At 34.9% G+C, this 27,251-nt stretch overlaps 1 protein-coding gene and 1 long non-coding RNA gene across 14 annotated transcripts in view; one reads left to right on the top strand and one right to left on the bottom strand.

Moving 5' to 3' along the window:
• SLC16A7 (solute carrier family 16 member 7) overlaps positions 1 to 27,251 on the bottom strand; it is a 170,185-nt gene that overhangs the window by 30,272 nt on the left and 112,662 nt on the right. The gene's annotated exons all lie outside the window — the stretch shown is intronic.
• On the top strand, positions 20,549 to 25,552 carry LOC140642442 (uncharacterized). The gene is made up of 2 exons (XR_012038864.1): positions 20,549 to 20,639; positions 25,111 to 25,552. It is a non-coding gene; the product is annotated as an uncharacterized lncRNA (long non-coding RNA).

The raw sequence follows: 27,251 nt of genomic DNA, 5'->3' as shown, positions 1-27,251 counted from the left end.
AATGGTAATGCTGTTTAGTAAGCTGGAAAAATCAGTCATGGTTCTACAACCTTGAGCACATCACTGAGTATCTTCAATTACCATTCAGCCATCTGTGCTTGAGCAGTCATGGAGATCATACTATCAAAGAGGCAGATTTTTACATCGAAAAAGATTCTCAGAAGAAGTGTTTTTGTTTCTGTCAATGAAGACCCTGGTTCACTTGATTGAATGATTGTTGAAAACCACTAGGTTAAGTCAGGTTTAAGCTTTCTTTATAACAAAGTTTGACAATCCAATCTCTTAGTAACTCGTTCTGGAATTCATTTATTCAATCAACAAATATAAACAGCATCATTTGTATGCCAGGAATTTTAAGTGTTTCCTTAGTTGCTGGAAATAAAAAAAGACATCTACGTGAAAGCTGGGGGTGGAAGAATGTTACTCCAAAGGATCTCAGAGTTTAGTAAATGAGAGTGGTTCAGACATATAAGGAAATAGAGAAAATTGCAATCCCATGTTGTTATTATGGAGGTCTCAAGCCAGTTATGAGAAAAGGCCGGTTGCTTCCAAGAGTCAGGGAAACAACAGTTGGTAAGAGGGAAAACATTCTAGAGAGTGGAAAGATTTGGTTAATTGTAACCTCTCTAGATAAGTGGGTTTCAAACTGAGGTGTACTTACCCTTATAGGTAATGGAAACTTTCCAAAGGATAGAATAAGTGTGGGTAGTTTAGAGTCAATTATTTCAATTCATAATTTCCATAGGTACTAAATCCAAACATCATGTAGATTCTTCTATCCTACCTCTGCTTTCCTAAGAGTCCACTACTTAGAGGTGTTAAAACCCTCAAGGCACTAAAGAGACAACTGGAAAGTTTCCCTAGATGTTTCTAAATGATTAACAAAGGTTAAAAACAACAACACCGTGAAGCCTCCTGACTTTCTTGGTCTTATGCATATTAATGTTGGAGGTAATACAAGCTTGTACATGGATTATCTGAGGTCTTATTTTTAAGTGTTCAGAAATCATGCATTGTCGTGTGGATAGCAGAAATGGTGGTAATTTACGTTAAGTGATTTCGGTTCTTACAACTACAAAGAATGCATTGCTCTTGAGAGAGAGTCTGATGAGGACAATGTAGAAAGCATTGATAAAAGTGAACATTTGTTAAAGATGACTGTTTCAAAATTTAAAATAATTATTTTCAGCTACTCTCTCTTCTCACTCCTAGGACACATCTTTGGAAATAAAAGCACCCTTGAATGGATGGAGCAGTTTGAATCACTGAAGAATATACTAGTAATTGCACCTGAAATGTTTACCAGGGTACCAAATTTTTACTTTAAATTCATAAATAAATACTAAGATAGCTGCTGGACTAATTATATTTCAGCAGCATACTTTTCTGTTTGTTAAATTCATAAGAAAAGTTCATAATAATGAATCGAAAAATAAAGTGAGATATTTCTGAATATTTACACCTGGTTCTTAAAACATTTACAAAATTTAATTTAATTTATTTGAGAGAGAGAGAGAGAGAGAACTTGAAGCAAACTCCATGCTGAGCAGAGAGCCCAACTTGGGGCTCAATCCCAGGACCCTGAGATTCTGACCTGAGCTGAAACCAAGAGACAGACACTTAACTGATTCAGTCACCCAGGAGTCCCTTAAAAACACTTTCAGATACATATTTACTGAAATGATACTGTGCCTTTTGTCATATCTGACTTCATAAATAAATAATCAACTACATATTATACTAAATTATTTCACAGTAAGTATAAGTATCAGTAACAGTTTATAGATGTGTTCTTGTTTTTAAGCTTTTTGCAAAAACACCTAAATATGTTCCAACATTTAATTTTAACTTTTATAAGATGCATCCTGTAACTGGTTTTTGGTGCTTTTACAATAATCTTCAAATATATATTAAAATGTTTATTTGAATTTGAAAATCAATTCAGACGTTCTCTGACTGAAATTAAATCATTTTAGCAGATTAGTTTGAGTAGGGACTGGCTTTGCTAATTAAATTAGTGGATATAATTTCCACACACACTGAACAAGCTAAGTCTGCATTTCCAACCCTTTTATAAGTATATACGTAAAACATGACAACGCTTTTAATCACAAATACTCTATTGGAAAAGGTGTATATTTTAATTTCTCTACCCTGTATGAGTTTACTAGATTAGAAATTTGCCTCTAAATGATAAAAGAGCAGTGTAATTTTTTATGATTTAGTTAGTCTTGGTAAACATTTTAAGCAAACTTCTCAGAAGTTGAGAGATCAATGCTCTTCTCATAAAATTGAGGAAAGACTTAATTTGAGTTGTTAGCTAAGAGATCATTACAATTTTTTATTATAAATCATTATGTGATTTTTGGAAAATTCAGAGAGCTGACTGGTATTGTTAAACATCAAATACTCAGAGTTGTGGTCTACCTTACTATGTAAAAGGTTTACTCACTGCTTACATCTATTGGAACAACAACAAAAAAGGAATATAATTGAGACAAAATCTGTATCTATTCAGAGAGTATTAAAGAATACTCATGTGTGAAAACATAGGCAGCCTGTTAATTTCATTAAAAAATATCTTTCCACTAAATGCTTACTTTTTATCTTATTTTGATTAAATCTGCTGTAATAATATTATAATGAAACTTGATCAGAATAATTCTGTTAACATGCAATGCCTTATAATCCCAGATAATTAAAAATAAATTAACTTGGATTTATATGCAACATTTTTGCAAAGAAAGAAAAAAAATTAAAATTTGAAACATGAAAGTAATTTGCAGAAATATAAGGGAAACATAAGTTCAAATATGGATTGAATGCAAAATGTGTCATTTTTTTGTTCAAATGCTCATTCACTTCTTTTTTTAGATGAATGATAATGGTCTGCAGATCATTTTGGTATTTAGATTCCATTGTTGCTTCAGAAAGAAGTCACTGTTTTCTCCTTTTCTTGTACAAAAATTTTTAGCAGGGAGAAAATTCAAAGAAAAACCTTTAGACTTGTCTGAGTTCTAGGAATGGTAGTTTGATAGTGTTTGTGTCTGATGGACAGTTTACAAGGTTACAGGTTAATTTTAAGCGCACCTAGAAACAAAATATGAGCAAAGACACAACTTTCAAAATTTTATAAAACATTACATCCACTCCACCATCAATGTCATAACTAAATACATTCTAAAATAAAGGAAGTGTAATTATGAATTTATCTGAGACATTCTATTTGGATACAAGGTAGAATGAAACAACTCGATAAGGAAGCTCTCCATGATGAGTTCTAAGAGATAGTATAAAGAGAATGACTCTTTCCCCATCCACGGCATTCTGGCTTAGGAAACTCAATTTATGGAATTTCTCCAACAACAGGTTAAGGCCAGAGCAACTCTGACTCTAGAGTGAGAGACAATTATAAATAAAGCACTAGATTGGTATAGCGAGCCCCTTTTCAATTATTTTGCTGGAGTCAGTTAATATTAGGGTACAATTCAGCCGAGCTCAGGTGTACCATCCCTCCACCCTCTACGGTGGTAATTTGGTGAGGGCCCAAAGTAGTAAAGAAAGAAGGCTCTTAAGAGGACATGGTGAGCAAAACTGGTTGAGATCAAACACAACACTGCCTAAGGCCCTTCTTACTCATTCCTGCCAGAGAATGTCTACCTTCAGGACTCCTCTTTGAGTAAATATTGGAACTATGCCCAGACAACATGCAAATGCTCTGAATTTGTGTTTAGAGGCTTGCCACCAAGGGAATAAATAGAAAAACATGTGAAAATATATAGCCCTGCCAAGAGGTTCCTTGGGCATTTTGGCATTGTTGTTTTCTGGAAATTGTGCCTCGGCACCAGGGAATCAGGCATTTTCTTCTGTTTTTTGATAAGAGTGTGTGTTGTTCACCTGAAATAGTTACTGTTTAACCTGCAATGCTAAATGATAAATATTCATCGATAGATACAAGTACTCATGGTATATTGTTTAGAGAACAATCTATGCTTCAAATAAAACTGTATACTAAGATTTGTTATCACTATGATCAGCTAAAAATAAAAATAAAATAACTTAGGATAGCCAAATAAAGTTAAAACATGTAAAAAGGGTTGAACAAATAGACACGGGTGCAATAGAGGTTAAGGGAAATCGCTATTTCCTATATCCTTATAACACAGTTGCTAGTGAGAGAATCACATATGCATTGAGGTTTTAGATGTTCTCCATTACAAATAACAAAGAAAGCATTTATATGTTCCTGACATTGAAATGAAGCACTAAATGTATCAACCTAAATACTTAGTTAGAAACCTATTGCGGGACACTGAGAGGAAACAAAGGTTTCTAATGCAGGAAAACGGGAAAAAAAACCTCAGTCTTATCTACTGGTGATCAAGCAAGGAATAATTCCATGTCCTTGAAACTCCCTCTAGGCTGCACTGAATGAATGCTGTAGAGAACAAGAAAAGTTTTAAATATTCCACATGTGCAAACACATGTACATTTTGCAATAAGAGCATATTGTCAAGACACATGTGAATTTTTTTGCAAATGGAATTAAATATTGAGAGTACTAAGAACTAGCTGGTTAAAAAAAAATACTTGATTTAATATTTAACAGGAGAATTCATGTACACTGTTACCAAATATTTAACTAATGATAAAGAAGCCATTAGCCAATCTGCTTCTTGCTTCATATCTTTTTATTACATCCAAATGTAGTTTTACTGTCAAACTAAACAGCTTAAGCTCCAGAATCCTGCATTTCCATGGGTCTCTTGCAAGGCCCTGGAAGGGCATAGAGACATATTCATTAGGTCGTGTATTTAGTAAAATCTGAAAAGTAAGATATTTTTACTTTTTTTTTCTTGAAAAGTTTCCTCCAAATGATATAATATTATAGGGACAACAAAATCTAGATCCACTCCTAGACAGGTCAGTATTTTTGGCTGCAATTTAAATAAAAGTTCCCAGTTTAAACTTAATCTCACAAAGCCTGGATTACTTCCTTCTTGTAACAGTAATCTATGTACTTCTTAGCCACTGTAACCTATGATTTTTAAACTAATGTGATCCACAGAGTTGGAAAAAATTCCAGCATGCTAAAAAATGTAACATTTAGTTTCTTTATGATGGCTGAGAACACAGGCCAGCTATTTCTGATCCACAAAGAAATCTCATTAGAAAAACACAATGGCTAGGTTTAATATCATGCTAATATTAGTAACCAGTACAATTGAAGAAACAGAGTTATAAGAACTGACCTAAGAATAATTCTCCTGAACAGACCACTGTTTTCAATATCTGCATAATTTACCCCTAAATATATCACTATATTGTTCTATCACTCAGGGGCAGAACACAAAAGCGTTTTGAATTAAAATGTTTTCCTCTGAATTTATTCTAAATTTATCCAATTAAATATTTCCTGTTGTGTTTTAAACCTATAAGTCTCTAGAGAGAAGTCTATTTCCATTTATTAAAAAAAAAAAACTGTATCCCTTTTTTGGAGTCTTGTTCTTTTTCTTAGCCTAATAATTTAGAGAAAAACAATGGAACATAAGGGGAATTTATAATTTCATAATTCACTAATTATGTTGAGGTATTAAGAAAAATTTTCATAAATATGAAGTGATTTTTACTAAGTGAATAAGAAAATGGGATATGATTTTAATTACTCTTTAATGTTTCTAAGAATATAATCTCATATGAAAAGTGGATCTTTATAGATGGACAGGAAGGTAGATAAATAGATTGACAGATTTTTTTTTTTTTTTTAAGTAGACTCCATAGCCAGTGTGGAGCCCAACACAGGGCTTGAACTCATGATCCTGAGATCAAAACCTGAACTGAGATCAAGAGTTGGACACTTAACTGACTGAGCCACCCAGGTGCTATTAGATTGATAGATTTTAATTTAGGTACTCTATCAAATACTTCTTTACATTTTATCATAAGTACTATGATAGAGCATTTGCTGAATTTCATGATTCTGAAAAAGTTCTATATTATAAGCTTGTTATTATACTCACAGCTAATAATTATCACACAATGAATTAAAATGTCTAGTTTCAGAATATATATTCAAAGCCATTCCTTACATAGAAAAAAAATCCATCCAGAAGAGTCATGATAAAAATTTATGATTGATCCAAAAATATCTTTTATATCAAATTATATAAGAAAGCTCACAGCCTTAAAATTGTCAACAAGCTGACACAAAAAATGAAAAAAAAAAATCATTAAAATAATGTAATCCTAAAGCAGTCTCACAAATTAAGATGTGTTTATTTTCCAGAAATAGATGCTCAAAAATCAGATGTAGGGGAAGTTGAGTGGCTCAATTGGTTAAACAGCTGCCTTTGGCTCAGGTCATGATCTCAGGGTCCTAGGATTGAGCCCTGTGTTCAGCTCCCTGCTCAGCAGGGAGTCTGCTTTTCCCTCTCTCCCTGCCCCTATCTCCTGCTCATGCTCTCTCTCTAGCTTGCTCTCTCCCTAAGTAAATAAATAAAATCTTAAAAAAAAAAAAAAAGTTAACTGTGAAATACAGACTTATCTTAAAACGGAAGGAAATAGGGGTACCTGGATGGCTCAGTCAAGCGATCAACTCTTGATTTTGGCTCAAATCATGATTCACAGTCCTGGGACTGAGCTCCAGGGCCAGCTCCACACTTAGCAGGGATTCTGCTTGAATCCTCTCTCTACCTCTCCCCCTACCCCTCCCCCTGCTCACATGCTCTCTCTCTCCCCTCTCTAAAATAAATAAATAAATAATCTTAAAAATAAAATAAAATGGAGGGAAACAGAAAAGTGCACACAAAAATGCAACATGATGGGAAATGACCACAGCTGAGAAATGTGTTAAATTTGTAAGGCCTAGAAATGGTACTAAAAACTCATAATAGTGGACGATGGTTTACACATTATTTTCAAATATGTATTACATACATATAAACTGGTTAACCATTGGTGACTCAGTTCATATTCAACTTTTCTAAGTATTTTTTTTAGATTATATTTATCTATTTAGAGAGAGAAAGATGTGCACAGACATGAGTCAGAGGAGGGGCAGGGGATCAGGGAGGGAGAATTTCAAACAGACTCCACACTGAGCAGCTACCCCATGCAGGGTTCTCACTCCCCTGAGATTACAATCCCAGCTGAAATCAAGAGTCAGGAGCTTAACCAAATGGACCACCCAGGTGCTCCTCTGCTAAAGTATTCTTAAAAAGAATCAATACACACACACACATACAAAATTCTAGTCTTCATCCCAGCCCATTCACCCACTGATCAGAAAAGACACCATATGTACCATGTGTTGCACCAAACACAGGCTTTAAATATTTATCTGTAGGTTGTATGTGTCAAATACAGGTTCAACACCAAAGACAGATATGCTGTGTGTGACAGAAAGTGAAGTCTATTTGCAGTATATCACACAACACAATCACAGATACAATCCTTTCTAAAAAATCAGGAAAAATTTATGGTCAAATCTCAGATCAACTTGTCAGTTAATGACTTAGCGTAATCATATTGCTTCTGTAATAGAGTTTTCAATCTATGATCTATAGACTACTTCACAGGATCTTTGGAAGATCAAATGAGGTCAAATGCACATGGAAAAGTTCTGGAAGAGTTACAGAAATAAAGTCCAGTTCCTCTTCCTACACCAAGATCACCTCTGCTTACACCCTTTTCATTATACAACTGTGATAATATTAGCCATTCTAGGCCTAAGGAGAAAGAATTTTAATCTGATTGGTTAGAGTCTTAGAATGGATTGGGTCTATTTGATGATTATCATCTGATTTAAAATATGTGAACTGGGTACCTTTCACCCTCTCTTACTTCAATGCTCTTCATTTCTTACTCGACTCTGCTCCTCCATTTAGCAAGCCAAAAAAAGTAAGATCACAAGTTCTAGGAATGTAGTGGTGATCAGAGAATAGGAAGACAATCCAGTGTTAACTCATTAGAATAAAGAGAAGACAAATAGAAAAATCTTTCATAATTTTTATAATCAGAAGAAATTATAAATGAATTATTTTTCTGTACAGATATATTTTTGGATTGTTGTGTTGCATGATAATTTCATTATTATATGTCTATAGCTAATAATTGGAGTAATTTCTGCTTAAATAGTAACTTAATGTTCAGAGCCTTTATTCCATGTTATTATGTCACTATATGTATGTAGGTATATTTCTTTGTAGTTAACTCTCATTTGTGTTAGACATAAAGAATACTAAATCCTAAACAACATAAGAATACTAAATCTGGACTGCCTGACTTTAGAGAAAAAAATCAGACTGCACAGATATCTTCATCTATAAAAATCCCTAAGTATTCTGTTGCCTACTGTGTCAATATTCTTTGAAGGAAAACTCAAATAATTTTTCTGCTAGGTTCAGATGCCTAGGGGCCAAGTCTATGAGGAATCCCAATATGGCTGGAACTAAGCTGGAATACTCCTTTTTTTTTTTTTTTTAATGATAGTCAGAGAGAGAGAGAGAGAGAGAGAGAGAGAGAGAGAGGCAGAGACATAGGCAGAGGGAAAAGCAGGCTCCATGCACCGGGAGCCCAACGTGAGATTCGATCCCGGGTCTCCAGGATCGTGCCCTGGGCCAAAGGCAGGCACCAAACCGCTGCGCCACCCAGGGATCCCCAAGCTGGAATACTCTTAAGGATGCTCTTGTTGGAGACAACAATAAAGCCATATTACCAAACTGACTGCTCTGGCTCAGCTCACCATTCAATACGAAACCGTCTTCTCATTCTACTCTCTTAAGTTTTCTTCAGGCTTTAATTTCTAGAGGAGCCCCAAATTCAAAATTCCAGACAAAAACTCTTTAATGATTATAGCACAGGACAAACAAATTCTTTCCAGCATTTTCAGCAGTGTATATCACTGACATTTCAAAATCGGTCAAATCATGAATATTGCTTCATTTAAGTCTCAGAAATAAAATTTGTTCTGCTCCTGCATTCCTGATTTCATTTAGCGACATCACTATCCATTCAATCAAGCCAGAATGCTAGACACCACTCTAGATAACCCTGTTTTTCATATCTTATATCAACTTAATTACAAAGTTCTGTCGATTTTAGTTCCTAATTACACTTTGAAACCACTTGCTTCTTTTTATTCTTGTTCTGTTTCCTTACTTGAAGCTGGTACCACCTTTTACTGGACACAAATAGATGACCAGAGTGATCTTTCAAAAAGCATATTATTGATCATGGGTTTTCTTCTCAAAACCCTTAATTGACTATGAGCTTCAGAATAAAGACTAAATATTTAAAAATAAGATATGACTCATTCATCCGTATATTACTTGTCTTTAACTTCACACTTTTCTACTTTGCTTTTTGTATTCCTTAATTACCTATTATTTTCGTGAATGTTATTTTAACAGATCTTATAAATGCTGAGTGTCTACCATGTTTTAGGCAGTTTTAAGCATCAAGGATACAACGTGAGCAAAAGAGAATTTAACTTCCTATTTTCCTACTGCATTCATTTTAATTCTTTCTGCTTGGAATAATTTTTTTGCCAACATAGAAAATGTCTACATAAACTCCAAAATTTGTCTTAACTGTAACTCCCTGTGGGCTTTATCTCTCAGGAAGAGATATTTTCTCCTTTACTTCACATGTATCACAACTGGTTCAAGTTTGCGTTATGACATGCATTACTTTGTTCTGATATATTTGTCTTCCTCACCAGAGTGTAAATTCTTTTGTGTCATTCGCTGAGGTCTTGGTGACTAACCCACTGATGTCCACTTTGTTGTTTATGCACAGTTTCTTATTTGTTGATTTAAATCTTTACTTGAAATTTAGAATTTCTAGGACAATTACCCTTCATCCCCTCTGTCATTGTCATCATCATCAGGGAACATTCATACCAACCCCAGATGAAAAGTTTAGGACCCTAGGCCAGTGAGAGAAATCTCATCCATGGGGAAGATTAGAACTAAGCTAATTTGAGCCACTGAAATGGGAGAAAAGATGTGTTTAGGGCTTCTACAGCAAAATGCACTTAAAAATGTAAAGTTTGTCATGCAAGATTATGATATCTCCTTTTCTCTTAGTATGTGTTTCTAGGTTAGAGAAATTGCTTGATTGAATTTTAAAAACAAATGAAATTAAACAACAAATGACATATTTTGTCAATACAACTTTGGTGTTTTAAAAAATCAATGCAGGAAAATTCTATCAGTTTAGAGGTAAGTAATTTATAAACTTTGCCTTTGTCCTGATTCTGTAGTCATTATTTTAATCTCTCTTTCTCTAGTGTCAGCCTACTAAATTCTCTTTTTAACACAACATTGCTAATTATTAGTAAAACAGCACAGTGAATGCATTGAATAGCTGCTATTTCTATGTATTTTTCCTCGGGTACATCAAGCATTGCTTCTCCTGCAGCCTAGTGTTCTACATATTAAGCTCGCAAAGTATGGCTCTTCCCTTGTCAGAATAATTTCTGTGCATTAAATCATCTATCTGTTCAACAATTTACAGGCACATATGATTTCTCGTAGATGGAAAGATCCTTTCTTAAACATTCAATAAACATAACTTTAGTGATTTAGCTAAAATAAAAATTATGATAAAAGTTAACTGTGCAAAATTTATGTAGAAAGGAAAAATAATATGAAGAAAAGGGAATCTCCAAAACATATTTTGATTCATTGATGAAGATATTGATGAAGATGTAGCCCATGGACATCACTCATTCTCCTTTCTTATTTTTCACTTGGCCTAAAAGATCTCTACAGAAATGCATATTATTAAATAATAATCATTTTTCTATAAACAATTCCTATTATGTATCTCCCCTTTGAGTTTATCTTTTAGATCACGATAGTCTCTGTAGATGCTTATTTTATTTTATTTTATTTTATTTTATTTTATTTTATTTTATTTTATTTTTTGGGGGGAGATGCTTATTTTAAAACTGTTTCTATCAACTATCTATAGTTTAGAAAAAGGTTGAAATGCCAGTAAAAGGTAGAATGAATGTCAAAACAGTCCATATTTTAGAAACAAAATGAAGAGTTGGCCTATGTCAGAATTTGGAGCTAGTAAACAAGATTTTAAAAATCCAGAGAATAACTGTGAGAGACATGTAGGACACTCTACCTTTAAAAACCCACAAGGCCAATGAAACTAAGAGCTGATTTTTTAAAAAATACATTTCTCCATTTGTATGTCTTTCAAAGAAGACATATAAATGGTGTATGAAAAGATCTTCAATATCACCAATCATCAAGGAATTCCAAATCAAAACAGCAATGAAATATCACCCCACACCTGCCAGGGTGGCTATTTAAAAGCCCAACAAAAGGCAACAAGTGTTGGCAAGATGTGGAGAAATTAGAACCCTTCCACTGTTGGTGGCAACGTAAAAAGGTGCAGTCCTCGGAAAATAATATGGAAATTACTCAAAATATTAAAAAGGGAACCACCATATGATCCCAAAATCCCATTTCTGAGTATTTATTTAAAAAATGAAAATCAGAACCTTGAAGAGGTATTAGCACTTTCCCATGTACATTTAAATACTTATTCACAACAGCAAAGATGGAGAAACAATCTAAATGTCCATCAATGGATGAATGAATAAAAAAAAAAATGTGGCACATACATGAAGTGTGATATTGCTTAGCCTTACAAAAAGAAGGAAATCCCAGGGGTGCCTGGGTGTCTCAGTTGGTTGAGCGACCAACATTAATTTCAGCTTAGGTCCTGGGATTCTCTCCCTTTGCTCTTCTCCCCGCTAATACATATGTGTGTGCTATTTCTCTCTCTTTCTAAAATAAGTAAATAGGAGCACCTGGGTGGCTCAGCTGGTTAAGCATCTGCCTTTAGCTCAAGTCAGGACCCCACAGTCCTGGGATGGAGCCCAGCCTCAGGCTTCCAGCTCAGCTGGGAGTCTGCTCCCTTTTCCTCTGCAATTCCCCCTGCTTGTGCTCTCTGGCACTCTACCAAATAAATCAATAAAAATCTTTAAAAAATAAATATTTTTTAAAAAGTAAATTCCATAATATGAGACAGCATGGACGAACCTTGAAGATATTATGCCAAGTGAAATAAGCTGGTCACAGAAGGACAGATACTACATGACTCCACTTATATGAAGTATTTAGAATAGTCCAGTTCATAGAATCAAGAGTAGAATGATGGTTGCCAGGGGCTGAGGGGACAGGGTAAATGGAGAGTTACTAATCAAAAGACATAAACTTTCAGTTAAGCAAGAGAAGGTGTAGAGACCTGCTGTACAACACTCTCAGTAACGGGATCCCTGGGTGGCACAGCAGTTTGGCGCCTGCCTTTGGCCCAGGGCGCGATCCTGGAGACCCGGGATTGAATCCCACGTCGGGCTCCCGGTGCATGGAGCCTGCTTCTCCCTCTGCCTGTGTCTCTGCCTCTCTCTCTCTCTCTTTCTCTCTGTGTTTGACTATCATAAATAAATAAAAAACAATTAAAAAAAATACAAAAAAAAACACTCTTAGTAGCTAACAATACCACATATACACTTAAAACTTTGTTAGGAGGGTAGATCTCGGTCAGTATTGTTACCACAATAAAATAAAACTTAAAAATAACCAAAAATTTTTAGAAATCATGGGCAAATAAGAAGATGAAAAAAAGAGGATTTTAATGAGGACACAGCCCAGAGTAATTCTTTCAGAGATTTGTTTGAGCCACTGCATTTTCATTAGGGTAAGATAGCATGTTTACTGGTATTACCTTTCTTTCTGCCTTTGAAAGGTATAGCTACGCAAGCCAGCTATCTAACATCAGATCTAATAGTCGAAGTAGTGCTAATGTTTGAGAAATAATTTAATCCCCTATTTTGATGAAATCATGAAAGTTTTCAAAGCAAAAAGTCATCGTATCAACATCTTGCCTCACTTTATAAATGTGATCATAATCCAGCATGAATGCATTCTTTGTCCTGTTTCCAACAGCAAGCTGCCCTACTCAGATTTCTGACCATGTCACCAGTTACTCATTAGGCCTGCTGCAGTCATCTGACACTGACGAGTATTTATTCCCTTAAGGTCTAGTAAGACATTGTAATTAACTGAAATTCATGGTCACCTATTTTATTTAAAGGTACCTAAATCGCCTAGCTGTTCAACCATCTTATTCTAGTTCGTCAGGTCGCTCAAATTATATGCAATGGCTATTTTATTTTTTTTCCAAACCTCTTCACATTTTCAAGCCTCCCTCTTTCTTACTCTGCCATTATTCAGCAGATCACCTTCCTAGGCTTATGTGGAGAATACAGAAGGCATCGGGCAAGAACTACTTCTCTATTTCCAGTGCCCAGACCTATACATTTTCTTGCAACCCACCAAGTCAGGAAATACTAAAGAAGAATAAGAATGAATATCAAGTAGTTTGCAATATTTAACACCCTGATTTTATTTTTCAGTTTGGCTATATCTTCTGAACTCGGTTCCAATTTATAGTTGCATTTCATAATCATTCACACATATGCTTTTAATAGTCGTATTTTTGTTAGCAAATGATGGACAATCTTTGAAAATCTTACAGTATAGTTCCACACTTGGTGGAAAAATGTAAATTTATTCCTTAGAAGAAAGATTTTATTCTTGCAACGGTATGACCTAGACTACTAAAGTGATTCTCTAAATCAAAACCTGAAACTTCCCAAATCAAATGTGGTAGGTGTGCTGAACAGTAGAGCTCAGCACAGAGCAGGAGAGCTCAGGCCAGGTATCTGTCCTGGAAGTGTTGTGAACCTATTTTTTTTTTTTTCAATTGCACTATTTCTGTGATAATGCAGCAGGATAATGCATAGCCTAGAGTTCTCCCAGGATTTAATTTTATATAAACCTCATAAATAGTGAATTGAAATATAAGAATGGTGATCATTATTTCCTACCACAGAGGCAGAGCATTACTAGTCTTTGCGATCCAAGAGCTCTTTCGGTGGCGTCTAGTTTAGAGCAATGACTTATGGGACGCAGCTGGAGACAATAAGCCATTAAAGAAACAAGGAACTATTCTGTTGGACTGGTTTGTGAGTTGGTAGGACAGACACAAAACCATAGTCAAAGTATCAGTCAATTCTGCTGTTCTGGGGCACCTGGGTGGCTCACTCGGTTAAGCACCTGCCTTCAGCTCAGGTCATGATCCCAATATCCTGGGATGGAGCCCCGGGTTCAGGTCCCTGCTCAGCGGGGAGTCTGCTTCTTACTCATCCTCTCCCTCTGCCCCTCTCCCCCCCACTCATGTTTTCTCTTTCTGTCTCAAATAAAAAAAAAATTAAAAATTCTGCTGTTCTACAAATTCTGTGGTTCAGAGATATGGGGAAGCTGTGATAGGGACAAATCTAGAGTCAAGATGAGAGGCCGAGTCACTCCAAAGAAGTCTCTTTTCTTTATATCACAGCAATGGCATTAGAAAAACTAGGGAAAGTCCCATGTAACTTACCCAGTTGCTCAAAAAGTCAGCTCACTTTTATCCCAGCCAGAGCAATTAAGGAGCATCAACAGTTTGTTAGTAATAAAATTATTTAATGATGCTACAAAAGGAATGGGGTTTTAGAGACGGCATTGATTATTTTAAAGGGCCCATTACTAAGCAATAATCACTCTGAGAACACCAATAAACTGGTCTGAAATTCCTTTCTCCAAAATGCAATCAGCCCAAATACTGGCATTTTAATTAATTATAAAACTTCAATTTTGGGACACCTAGGTGGCTCAGCAGTTAAGCATCTGCCTTCAGCCCAGGGTGTGATCCTGGGGTCCCGGGATAGAGTCCCACATAAGCCTCCCTGCGTGGAGCCTGCTTCTCCCTCTACCTGTGTCTCTGCCTCTGTGTGTGTGTGTCTCTCATGAATAAATAAATAAATAAATAAAATCTTTAAAAAAAACTTCAATTTTAATTTGTCAATGATTTCATAGAATAATAAGCAGTCTATTATTATTCTTCTCTAAGCTTTTAGGTATGTACCAGAACGGTTTCAAAGAGGACAGCCTTCTGGATAGCCATCAGGTAGAGGAGGCTAAGTAAGTTGTACATCCTATTAGAAGCTGACCTGCAATGTCCTTTGTGCTTCATTGGCTCCCCGCTACTAAATCTGTGATTGTGCCTTGGAGCATAAGCACAAACACTGAGTCTTGAAGGGTGGGGGAAGGTGGTGGTGACACAAATGTTAAAATACATTTTATTTTAACAGGGCAGGGCAGCCCGGATGGCTCAGCGGTTTAGCGCCGCCTTCAGCCCAGGGCGTGATCCCGGAGACCCGGGATCGAGTCCCACGTCGGGCTCCCACATGGAGCCTGCTTCTCCCTCTGCCTGTGTCTGTGCCTCTCTCTTTCTCTGTCTCTCATGAATAAATAAATAAAATCTTAAGATAACAACAAAAAAATACTGTGGGATGTGGGACAACAGGCAGTCACTACTTGAGAGGTAGTGAAGTAAGAGAAGAAACTAGGGCTGGCTTAGGATAAGGAGACAAGGGACTTATTCATTGAAAGAGGCTGACAATGTAGAGACTAGCGAACATAATACACGTCTACTAATACACAGTATATAAAGGCAGTTCCAGAGAGCTCAGTGAGAAGGTTTAGGAGGGATGTCGATGGGGGGTTGGAAATCATCGCAGAAACGTTGGTCAGAATGTGGAGGATGGAATGCATGAGGAGAACAGATGACCAGGAAAATGTATGCTTTATTAAAGGCTAGATAGAAATAAGGAACTAAATGGTTCTAATTTCTGGACAGAACCAGGCAGTGAAGTCTAATGAGGCTGGTCAAAAATTCTTTTGTTGGGACACTAAACTGATGTCTTCCCAGACTGCTCTTTGGAAGGGATTATTGAACTGCAGAGCTTATGGCATCTGCAGCAGTTTATAGCACAACGAGAGACCATGTGTAGCCTCCTGGACCAATCCAGCCTTGAAGCGATACCTGAACAGAAGGCTGAGGAGAAAATTAATTCACTACAGGAATTCACCCTTCAATGGACCTTAGTGGCTGCTATAGTTAGAAATCTGCATATTGTTTTTGAAATTATTTTTGAAAAGTTTTGTTTGTTTTGGGCAGGCATTTCACCCAAGCCTACTCTACCTTCTCTTATTCCATATTTATGAAATTTCTGCTCCCGGATAAACTATTCGACTTAACAACCACACTCTAGAAATTCTTCTTATTCTTTGGACTCTCTACCATATTACCTTGTGCACATGTGGTTCCTGTTCATATTTTGCTCTTCCTTTAAAATCCAGCTTAAACTCCACAAAGTCTAAAAGGGTCTGTCTTTGGAGCTTTGCTCTCATGTTTCCAACCACTGGCACCACCTATTGTCAGATGTGGGAATAAGTCTCTTACTGATTAATGGAATCTCACTACCTGTTGCCTTGAATTCTTACTCAAACCATGCATTAAAATGTATTTTCCTACAAAAATCTTGTTATTTCAAGTAGATGGTAATCTTAACAGACAATTGAATGCTCTATGTCTCTTTCTTCCTTTAGTATCAATCACAAAATATTTATAATTGATAAGTGTTAGAGTTGAATTTTATTCTAATGTTAATGTGTATTTTAAACATACGGCAATCTCTATACACAAATTTTAATATTTTACTTAATCTTCGCATATTTAATGATAAATATATATTAAGAAACTGTTAGAACTGAAAATTATTGTTGAATTCATGTTTAAATATAATTCAAAACTATCAATCCACATTCTTTCATCTAAAAGCAACTTCATGGTTACCTATAATAAGGCACAGTGAAATTCATGCTGTATGAGAACCGTTACACACAACTGGCAGATCCTGCCCTGATCCTAACAACCTAAAAGGTTGTTCCCTTTTTCTACCTTTTGAAATGGGCATATATTCCTATCAAACATCAAGAAATAAAAGCCACCACAAACAGAATTCTTATTCCCCATGAACTGATGTAGGGCCGCTTACTTCTAATGGCTGCAATGCATCATAAATTCAAAATAAATTAGTGGCCATTAAGCCACAGGCTCCTCATCATTTGTATTACAAATGATGCTTAGACATCAGGCATTACTGGAACCACCTTTCATCTGAAGAGCGATATTGATATTCTTCAGTCAGAGCACATTAAAATGATCCAATGAAATACACTGACTTCAGGAAGGATATAGCATGTTATGCTTGTGATGAGAATATTATTTAGATTTCCTACTAACAAAATGCATTTCTTCCATTATAAAAACTATGTTTTTGAGGTAGAAATTAAATATGCCTCAAATCAAAATGACTTTTTCAGGAACCTCATAGTGGTATACTATTTATATCTTAGCGGTTTGCTACCTAAATCACAAAGCACAGAGGGAGTGTTCAAAATATATTCATGAGCTATAAAAGGCAATTTGGTTTTCATTCTTGTATCATGTTTTAAACTCTTTTCAAGATGATTTAATTATATAGGAAATGCACCGGGCTTTACTGTTGGTGTCACAGAAAAGGAAACTCCAAGCTGAATTTTAAGAAACTAGAGAGTAATACATGAATGCAGGAATTTATAGCAATATGGGAGGATTTTTTTAAATGTGATTATAAACCTAATGAAACAACTTTTTAAATATCTTCATAATTTTTCTTTGGAATATAACATTTGAACAATATCTAGTTACCAAAATAAAGAATTGCAATTATTTACATCATCAAAGCCCCCAAATCCCCATTATCACCTATGATAACTATAAGGAAATTTTAGGAATATTTGTGATTATAACTTGAATCTCCCAGACTATCCTGTGGATTCCTTCTGTAACCAGAAAGTCAGGTTTGAATTGAGACAATCCATAGCATCTGTACGTCAAAGTTATAAAGTCACCACTTAGTTATGTTTGTTCACCTCCCAGAGCCCTTGTGTCTCTTGCATTGGCAACTTCAGGGATATTTTTCATACACTAGTGAGAATGTACTGCATACTTTTTCAACAAAGACATTTTTAAAAAGTGATCTCATATGTCAACTTTTATAGAAATCAACCCTTTAACACCCTCACTTTTGCAAAGTTGGTGTTGACAGAAAGGGGTGAGGAAGTCCTAGAGCTGACCAGGCTAGAAGTCTAACTGAATCTGCTGGAGCATGCAGACACTTGAAAGGAGTGGATGGGGTATGAATCACACATGAAGGTAGGAGTCAGTATGGAATGTCAGTTCAACTTTTATGAAATTCCTTATAAAGCAGCAGAAAAATAAGAACCTTGGGTATTTGAGAAAATTAAGAAATAGGGGAAGAAAATAGTTGAAACCCCCAGAGAATAGCAAAAGATAAGCCAGTTAAAAGTCATCCCCTAGGCTTCAGTTATGGATGGTCTTCTTCCTGTACACAGTACCCTTTCATATAATTGCTTTGGCTTATTTCCTATACAACTGATAAAGACTCAGGAGCATTCCATTTTCCAACATAAGGACTAAAACACGTAATATTTTAAAATAGAGTACACATTGAGACTTTTCTCTGCATATATGTTTATTTGCATAGCACCTTTTCAGTGTATGAAGACCTTCACACTTTTATTTATTCTATTTGACTTCTCACCACATTGTAATGCGTGACTATCACTATTTTAGTGACATAAATATCACTCAAAATCATTACTTTATAGTAGACAAAACAGATTCTCACATTGGTTCAAGGACTTGCTGGGAATCTCATAGCTCCTAGCGGTGGAGTAGACATTGGACTCTATTTCTTTACTCGTGGGTGAAATCCTCATTACAAAATGCAATGGTGTTATGAAATAATATTTAAACAAATATTTTACATTTTAGAACAGCAGCACTTAGTCATTTTCAGAACACTTTCTCTTTTGAGTGTGGGTCACAATGACCTCTTTGGGATGAGCCAAGAGCAGCATTATAAACCATATTACAGATGGAGAAGTCAGGTTCAGAGAGCTCAGGTGACTTACATGAGGGTCACATGGCTAACAAACACTGGAATAAAGGCTGGAATATGGGCTTTTTTATATTTAATCCAAGGAATTTAGATAGTCAATAAACTCAAGGATTTGAAAAAGCAGAGATAAAGTTAATGGGACTTATATCTGGGACTGTTACTGTGCTATCAAACACTTCAAAGCATTGAGCCTGGGGCTGCAAGGTTTGCTTTTCTATAGACTTAGTCCTGTGATCTTTCACAAGTCATTTAACCTTTCTAACCTGTAGTTCAGAAGTTCTGTAATCTAGAAAATGATCATATCATTCCCCAAACTCGTAAATTGTTTAAAATTCAAATAAGGTAATTCATGGTAAGGAATGTTATAAACTTTAAAATGCGGCACAAATATAAAAATGTTACTATTTTTTTGTCACTTAAGATTTTCTGAAAACGTCTTAGGGTAGATTCTTACTTCATTCATAAGTTTTGAATGTACATAAGAATAAAATGTAAAAGACTGAACATGTTTGTGCATGAATGTTTTGCATTTAATTTCATTTGCGGTATACATTATTAACTGTTTATTACATAAAAGGAACTAGACTAAGCCAAAAAAGAAGGCACTTGGGCATAAAGGTATTTAGAACCTGTCCTGGCAGATATTTAATAAACGTGTTTGCTTTAGATTTCATTATCATGATTATTCACTTTATGGAGTGATATATTTTCCTCCCCGTTTGTTTCTAATCTATTAAAAAGCACTCCACAGGTCTAGGGAAATGCGTGGGGAGTCTGGATGGATAAACACTGTTATGGATAAGCACAGGTAGTGAAGAGACTGAGAACTGGAAAGCTCCTGAGATCTATTAAGAGAGTCATATTTTGGTGGAATAGTACTAAACCATTCCATTCTGAAAAGCATGTATTTCAAGAGAGTTTCTGAGCACAAAAAAAAAAAAAAAAAAAAAAAAAAAAAAGTCACTTGGGATCTGAATATATCTCAAAATAAATTAGGAAAAGAAAAAGTAAAACAGATGGACCTTGCCAAGATACTCAAGCAAAATGTTCTCTGTGATATGGCCACCAATCTAGTTTTCCTTAGTTAAGTCATTCCTTGTGTTTTTTGGTGACTTCTCTTATTAAATAATACTGTTTTTTCTTTACCAGTATTTTACTCAGATGCAACTACATAACAGTAAATTTATATATACTTACTGCTAACATGTCTAATTCTCATACTAAAAATGTATTTACATACTAGCACAGGAAACAGGGGAAACTTTGGAAACACTGGAGTTTATAATTTTAGGAGCTGCATTTTCTGGTTATTTTTAATCTTAGAGAACTCAATCTTCTAGAGCAGACTTAAGACTATTCCTGTGGATGAAGTTAGAAGATTAAGAATTCTGTTCGGTCAACAGTGCTGACAGAGATGTGCCTAAGTAAATGTCAGAGGAATCTTCCTTTTGTGTGAGGGATCCCCAAGAACATTATCAATAATAATAATAAAAAAAAAGTGTGGTGGCAATAAATGGCATGGACACCTGCAAGATAAGGCACTGACAATTCCTGGTAGATCTTGAATTAATGATTGCGGATCTTTGTCCTGGAAATTCATTCTAGAATCTCACAAAGGGTTGTGTCATAATTGACCTCTGTGTAGGCACTGAAGAATCTTTTCATAAATGTGAAAGCTGGCGGGCCACCTACTACGACAAAAGTAGGTCCTCAATAATTAACAATAATTTTAAAGAAATCTCTTTCTAGACCTACTTTTAACTCTTCCACAGACAAATGGATAGCACCAACTAGGGTATCAAAGTCAGGTACATTGTCAGCAGGCTTCATTGTGCTGTTTGAAAGCTGTGTTTAGCTTTTCTTGAACTGTCATTTTGTCTTCAGATGCTTACTTTTAACAGGCCACGTTTAAGTGACAACTTGGTCTAGGTAAAAAAAATATAAATAAAATAAAAATAAAAAACAATGAAACTAATCTGTTTACAGGGTAGGGTAGGGATCTATCCACTTGTTGCATGATTATTTTAAAAGCCACAAAAGCACAGACCTAGTGAAACCTATCTTTACAAGTTTCAACTATACTAGAATTTTGTTGTTAAAATTGAACTTCTAAAAAAAATAAAATAAAATAAAATTGAACTTCTTATGGAGAAAGGTGAGTCATAAAAGCTTGGGTTTCCACAAGTAAAGAATTAAGGCTATAACATTAAAATCAAATGAGAGGAATGAAAAACTTGAATGAATAATGATAGGGCAATTAGAAAGTAGCATTTAATAAAGAGAGAAATAAAAGAGAGACAGAAAGAGTGAGAACACCATTTTTTCTGGGCAAATTACTTTACTTTTTTAAATTTAATTTTATTTTTTTATAGAACACTTACATGAAGTAGAAATCATAAGGAAATGATGAAAAAAGATAAAGAAATACCCACTTGACCAGCCTAGTAATCAACATGATGACACGATAGATTCCCTTACCTCCTATGGATCTATGAAATTGTGTAGACTTTAACAGTAAGCTTGATATTAAGAAGAAATGACTTTAAGAGGGAATGTGAATAATTATGAATTTAATTATCCAAACCATGCACAGACATAATTAATGAGAACGTTCTGGGTATCCAGTGACAGTATATATGGGGCATGACTTTCACCCAATTTAATGGTACCGCTTATAATCTGAAGTGGAAACATATTTTTGCAAATTTTAATCTATAAAAATGAATTTTAAGATGAAAGTTTAGACAAATTGGAAAAACAATCTCAGACAGGTATCTACATAAGGCACCTATCTATTGGATACTTCCTTAGAATTTCTAGGTTTCTCTTTTCCTATATAATAAAGAAAAATATACCACAGTATATAGAAGTATGTGTCCTTTCAGGGGGAAGCATGGTTTAATATTATACCATAGGTTTCACAGTGTGATATTCATTATTTAGAACATTCTCTGATGCCAGGTTTTTAGTCATAAACTGAAACATGAGTTTTGTCTGTAATCTGACAACATACTCAGCTTTTCAAGGGCAAACTCATATTTTAAAGTCCCTTCCCCCACAATCTTTTTTTTACCTTTGGTTCTGTTTTTTTCACCTTCTACCCCTGTACACTGAAATGGCCATAAGTTGGAATTTGTCATCAACCAATAGGCACCACTCTCCCCTTGTTCAAATGCAAACATCCCCTTCAACAACTTGGGCCTTTCATTTCACTTGCTCTATGATTTCTTTCTTTTTTTTTTCATTTTTTCTATAATTTCTAATAATCTAGCTTCCCCACCATCAGAGATGTCACACACAACTCCTTCAGTCCTCAAAGCACCAATTCTCCCTCACCCTAAACCCACCTCCCTACAGTCAGGCTGGTGGTGAGACCAGAGAAGTCCTCACCAGGGACTAACTCATCTTACTAGGACTATAACCCCACTCTACCTAAGTGTACACACTTATCCCTCCCAATACAACATTCGTACTTACCCCATATTTTCAATGATTTTGCTAATATAATTGGAACGTTCTTTATCAGTTAGCTAAGGTTCCTTCACCCGGGACAGTGTTTGGATTGACACTGACAAGTATTGCCTCAGCACCCTCCTTTTGAATAACATTCTTATTTAGCTAAATAAATGGATTTAGTATGATTACTCCCACAGCTTAGAGGGTTTTTTTTTTTTTTAATATTTAAGGTGACTGCATATCTTCATTCTGATGCACTTATGCATTGGCCATAAAGCATATCAGTGGATGATCTTATTTCCAAGTATTGTATCACACAAAATTCCTAACCTTTTTCCAGAGATATAAGTAAAGATTATTGAGTGGTGAGGGTTTGGGGGACTTGAATTGAGGGTGGTAGGTCTTAGGACAGGTAGGTGAAGCAGAGCACAACCCGTACCATCACAGCCAGCAACTCTAATAGCCCAAAGATGGAGGATCCAGGACCAGTAGTCAGCTTTCCTGGTGCCTGGTTCTATATCCTATTAATTTTCAATGCTATTTACTAACTTGCTCAGTATTAAGAGAGTCATTAAAATCTAGTGGATCAGAAATTGGCTAACAACATTTAGACCTTTTAATTTGATATCCAAGGTCAGTGAGAACAGTGACAAGGTTGTACTAAACAAGCAATCTGCCTGTCATAGTCCCTGAAATCTGTATCTCCCCCCTTCCTTTTTTCCCACGCTACCTTTTAATTCCTTTTTCTTTCTTAAAATGAAGTGTCTACTTAAAAGCCAGATACTTAAATATCTACCACTCTATATCTAAAAACTTTGCATATTTTGTTTTCAAAACAGTTTAAAATATTGATGAAAAAAAAAAAAAAACACTGGCTAACTGAAAATTGCCATTCTTCATAGTCCAAAGACCTTTCTCAAAAGAGTTTCAAGTCACTTTAATTTTCAATATGAATGTCACTGCTATTCAGGGCTTTCTGGTCATCCATAGGTCTGATGTAACTCGAATTAGCCACATGTACTCACTCCTCACTATAAAGGAGATAAGTTTAAACACAGTCAGGGGGGAAATGAGTTTGAGGTTAAAAAATGCTTCTGAGCTCTATCCACTAATTGTTTTGATCCCTTCCTCATATCCTCAACTTGATTACGATGGTTCAGTTCACAGTTCACACTGCTTCTGTGGTCTCCTGAGACCACATGAACTGCAATGTGGTAATCTGAATCATCTCTCTAAATAGAAAGATGTTACGTTTTGAATGGTGCCAAGTAAACTGTCAACACTCAAAAAATAAATTACAATAATAAGAACATGTAGGAGGCAGTTCAGGAAGAAACAAGTGAAATGTCTAAAAGGCTTAGGGACTGATTTATGAGGGATGATTAAGAGAACAGAAAATAAGCAGCTTGGTCAAATAATACGGACGAGGGCGATGCTCATGTTTTTCGAAAGGCTTAAACATGTTGAAAAATAAAAGCATTTATTATTCACCAAGCAGGATAATAATAATAATCACTATATAGCTTATGTTTGTTTAGTATAATTTTCAAAATACGTCTCATGTATCTCAGAGTGTAATTAAGCAGTACATAAATTTTAAATCCTAAAACATTTTTTTGTAGTGAGAATAATTTGAAGACAGTTATTTCTAGTGGAAGAATGTTATGTACTATTTTTAATAGAAGGATAGAGAATGACCTAACAAGGAGAAAGAATCCTGAAAAACGACTTCTGGAAGTCAGACACCAATGCCCTCATCCTACCACTGCTACTTGCTATATAGCTTTTGCGAAAATCAAAACTTTCTGGGTCTGTTTTTCATCTGCAAAGTAAAGCAGCAGCAAGATGAAGGAAACTTTCACTTTGTAAAGGTCTACGAAAGCATATAATTATGAAGCAAAGTGTGAAATGTTTCTTTAAATAATATTAAATTATATGGAGTTGGAAGTGGATTCTAGCTGTTTAATGATAAACTATACCAACAACATATGCTAAGAACCCACTAAAAGCATTCTATTTAGTTATGAATATGAGCAAATGATTAATTCCTGTATCTCTGATTTGATGTGTTTGAGTTTTTGAGGGAAAGGGCTTATACAACAATATTTGTGAAGCTGTATTATTATTCTTTGGCACTGGAATATCAATAGCTATTTTTTTTTTTTTGGAATTGATTACATAGTGGGAAGTAAACTACACTTTGTGTAATTTGCCTAATTGGTATTTTCATAAGCTGGAAGTTTTCTATTACCACTTTCATTTCACAGGTAAAAGACTCAGATGAGACTTGCCATATGTATCTCAATTTTTAAAAAAAAATTATCCCTAAATACAAAGGCACCTCCATTCTTTATACTTTTAATGAAAATATTATGACATCATTAACTAATTAACAATGCTCTGAGTAAACAGAATCACATCTATGTCTTAAATTCCAGCCCTATTCTCTTTTATAACTTGGCAAACACCTCAGATATAAATATCCAACTGGTTCCAGCAAGTCTACCAGAAGTTCTATCTTATAAAACACAACATGTGTTTACTTGGGAAATAATATATCAGATTAGCAAGTTCAATTATGATTCTTTTTTATTGTCTATAATTGATATAAAAACCCGGAGACTCACCTCAAGAAAGACTTGAGATGTGGTTTGCAAGGGATATTGTTAATATTAATATTATTTTTATTTAATAATTTTATTTTTCTTTCCTTATAGATAGACACACCTGAAAACTGATATTGAACTACAACAGTAAGCTATGCTTTCAGGAGAGATACCTGATATGTTCCTTGGCTTGTGTGAAAGGTGAAACAGCACCTTGCTTTACCAAATTAACAGTACTTTTTATTCCACTGTCACCTAATCCTCTGCACTAGAATAAGAGACGGACACAAAAGTCATAGTCCACCGAGGATCCATGAGATGCTGCCCTGAAGTCTTTCAGTCTTTCAGGCTCTTCTGTTTTCAAGTTTCCTTAGAGTGTGTATGACTACTTACGGAGCTGATGCGGTATCTCTGATATTAAAATCATATATGCACACACATATATTTCACGCATAATAACATTATGTATACATACTTTTTAAATCTCTACAATTGAATTTTTCATTGTCAAAAACAAATGAACAGAAGGAAAAAAAAAGGCACAAACTAAAAAGCAGACTCCTAACTATGGAGAACAAACTGAAGGTCACCAGAAGTCAGGGGGATAGGGGGTGGATAAAACGTGTAATGAGGATTAGGAGTACACTTATCACGATGAGCACTGGGGAATGTATAGAATTGTTGAATCATTATATTGTACATCGGAGACTAATAAAACACTGTATGCTAAATATTTTGGAATTAAAATTTTAAATTTCATTAAAAAATGAGACGATTGAAAAAGATTCTGCATAGCAGACAGAACTTGACCATAATCTTTGAAAGTATAATAAAACATAAGTTTATCTAAAAAAAATTCATTATCTTTATAAACTGCATGTCTGCTTAGGAATAAAAAAGAATTTGTAAAATGTTCACCTACTGTAAGCAAGAAAATATTTATTCGCATAGAAAGAAAAGCAGTGGAAATAAAAAAGCAATGGAAAAAGGGGAACAAGAGTAGAAAACAAATAATTATTTTTTAGAATTTTGTAACAGAAAGTAGTTGAAGGATTTCCAAATTTATGACAGTATTTTCTGCATATGGACACTGTGACCTCATAATAGCATACAAAGTCATATTATGCAATGCCTTGCACTCAAATATCCCACATTTCCACATTTTATGTTATAGGAAGGAACTAACTTCAAAGATGTAGTCCTTATACTAAAATGTTGACTTTTCCTAAATAGTTTAAATCCTCTCTGTCCTCCAGGAAGCCTTATGTTTCCCATTTCTACCAACTATTCTTTTGACCATTAAGGCTATTTTTAAATTTATTTTTTCCCATAGCAGTTCATATCTTTGTCTTTAAAATTATCACATAGATTTAAAATTTTTCACTTCTTTTTCTTCCCAACTGGACAAAACTTGTAGGGGCTATATCTTTTTTGTCTTTGGACATCAATATCTACCATAGGAGGAGCTTAACGCATGTTTATCAAATTAAAGAAAAAGAATCTCAGTGAAGGAATTTAGGTTTTGAAAAAGTGACTCTTGAAAAATCAAGCCATTATTGAATAGCATATCCAGGAACAAGACCCAATTTTTCATGGCTTATTTTATGATTGCTACAATAGTTTTGATAATGATCTATTTGTTCCTTCCTTTTATACATCAAGCACTTATTATTTATGTGCCAAGGCTTATCTACCCATTGAAGATCTACAAGTCCATGGTCTCATGGGATTTATATTCCAGCGTGGGGTTGAAAATTTACCTTCTGAACCTGCAGTGCCCTATATGGTATATATGGTAGCCATTAGCCAACTGAGGCTTTTAAAATTTAAATTAAACAAAAATAAGTAAAAATTTAGTTCCTTTCTCAAAGTAACTTGAAGGGTTCAATAACCACACATGAAAGTGGATAACATTTACTGGACAATCAGATTTACAGACATTTCTACCATCACAGAAAGTTCTATAGGGCAGAAGCATTATGGTAAAAACTAAATAATGGATAATGATAAAAATACAACAGATGGGAAAAATAATGCAAGGAAAGAGGATAGAACTGGGTGAATATGATGCTGAAATTTTAGACAAGCTAGCTCTACAAGACCTCTCTTGGATGTGAATTTTGAGTAGAGACCTGAAAGAAGTGGAGGCATGAGTGTAGTCATTTATAAATTCAAGGGAATATCATCCATTAAAGGGAAGAATAAGCACAAGCCCCTGAGATGAAAGCATGACTGGGATATTTAGAAATAGT

This window comes from Canis lupus, chromosome 11 (assembly GCF_048164855.1).
Source record: "Canis lupus baileyi chromosome 11, mCanLup2.hap1, whole genome shotgun sequence".
NCBI lineage: Eukaryota > Metazoa > Chordata > Mammalia > Carnivora > Canidae > Canis > Canis lupus.
This window is presented reverse-complemented; position numbering and strand designations above follow the sequence as displayed.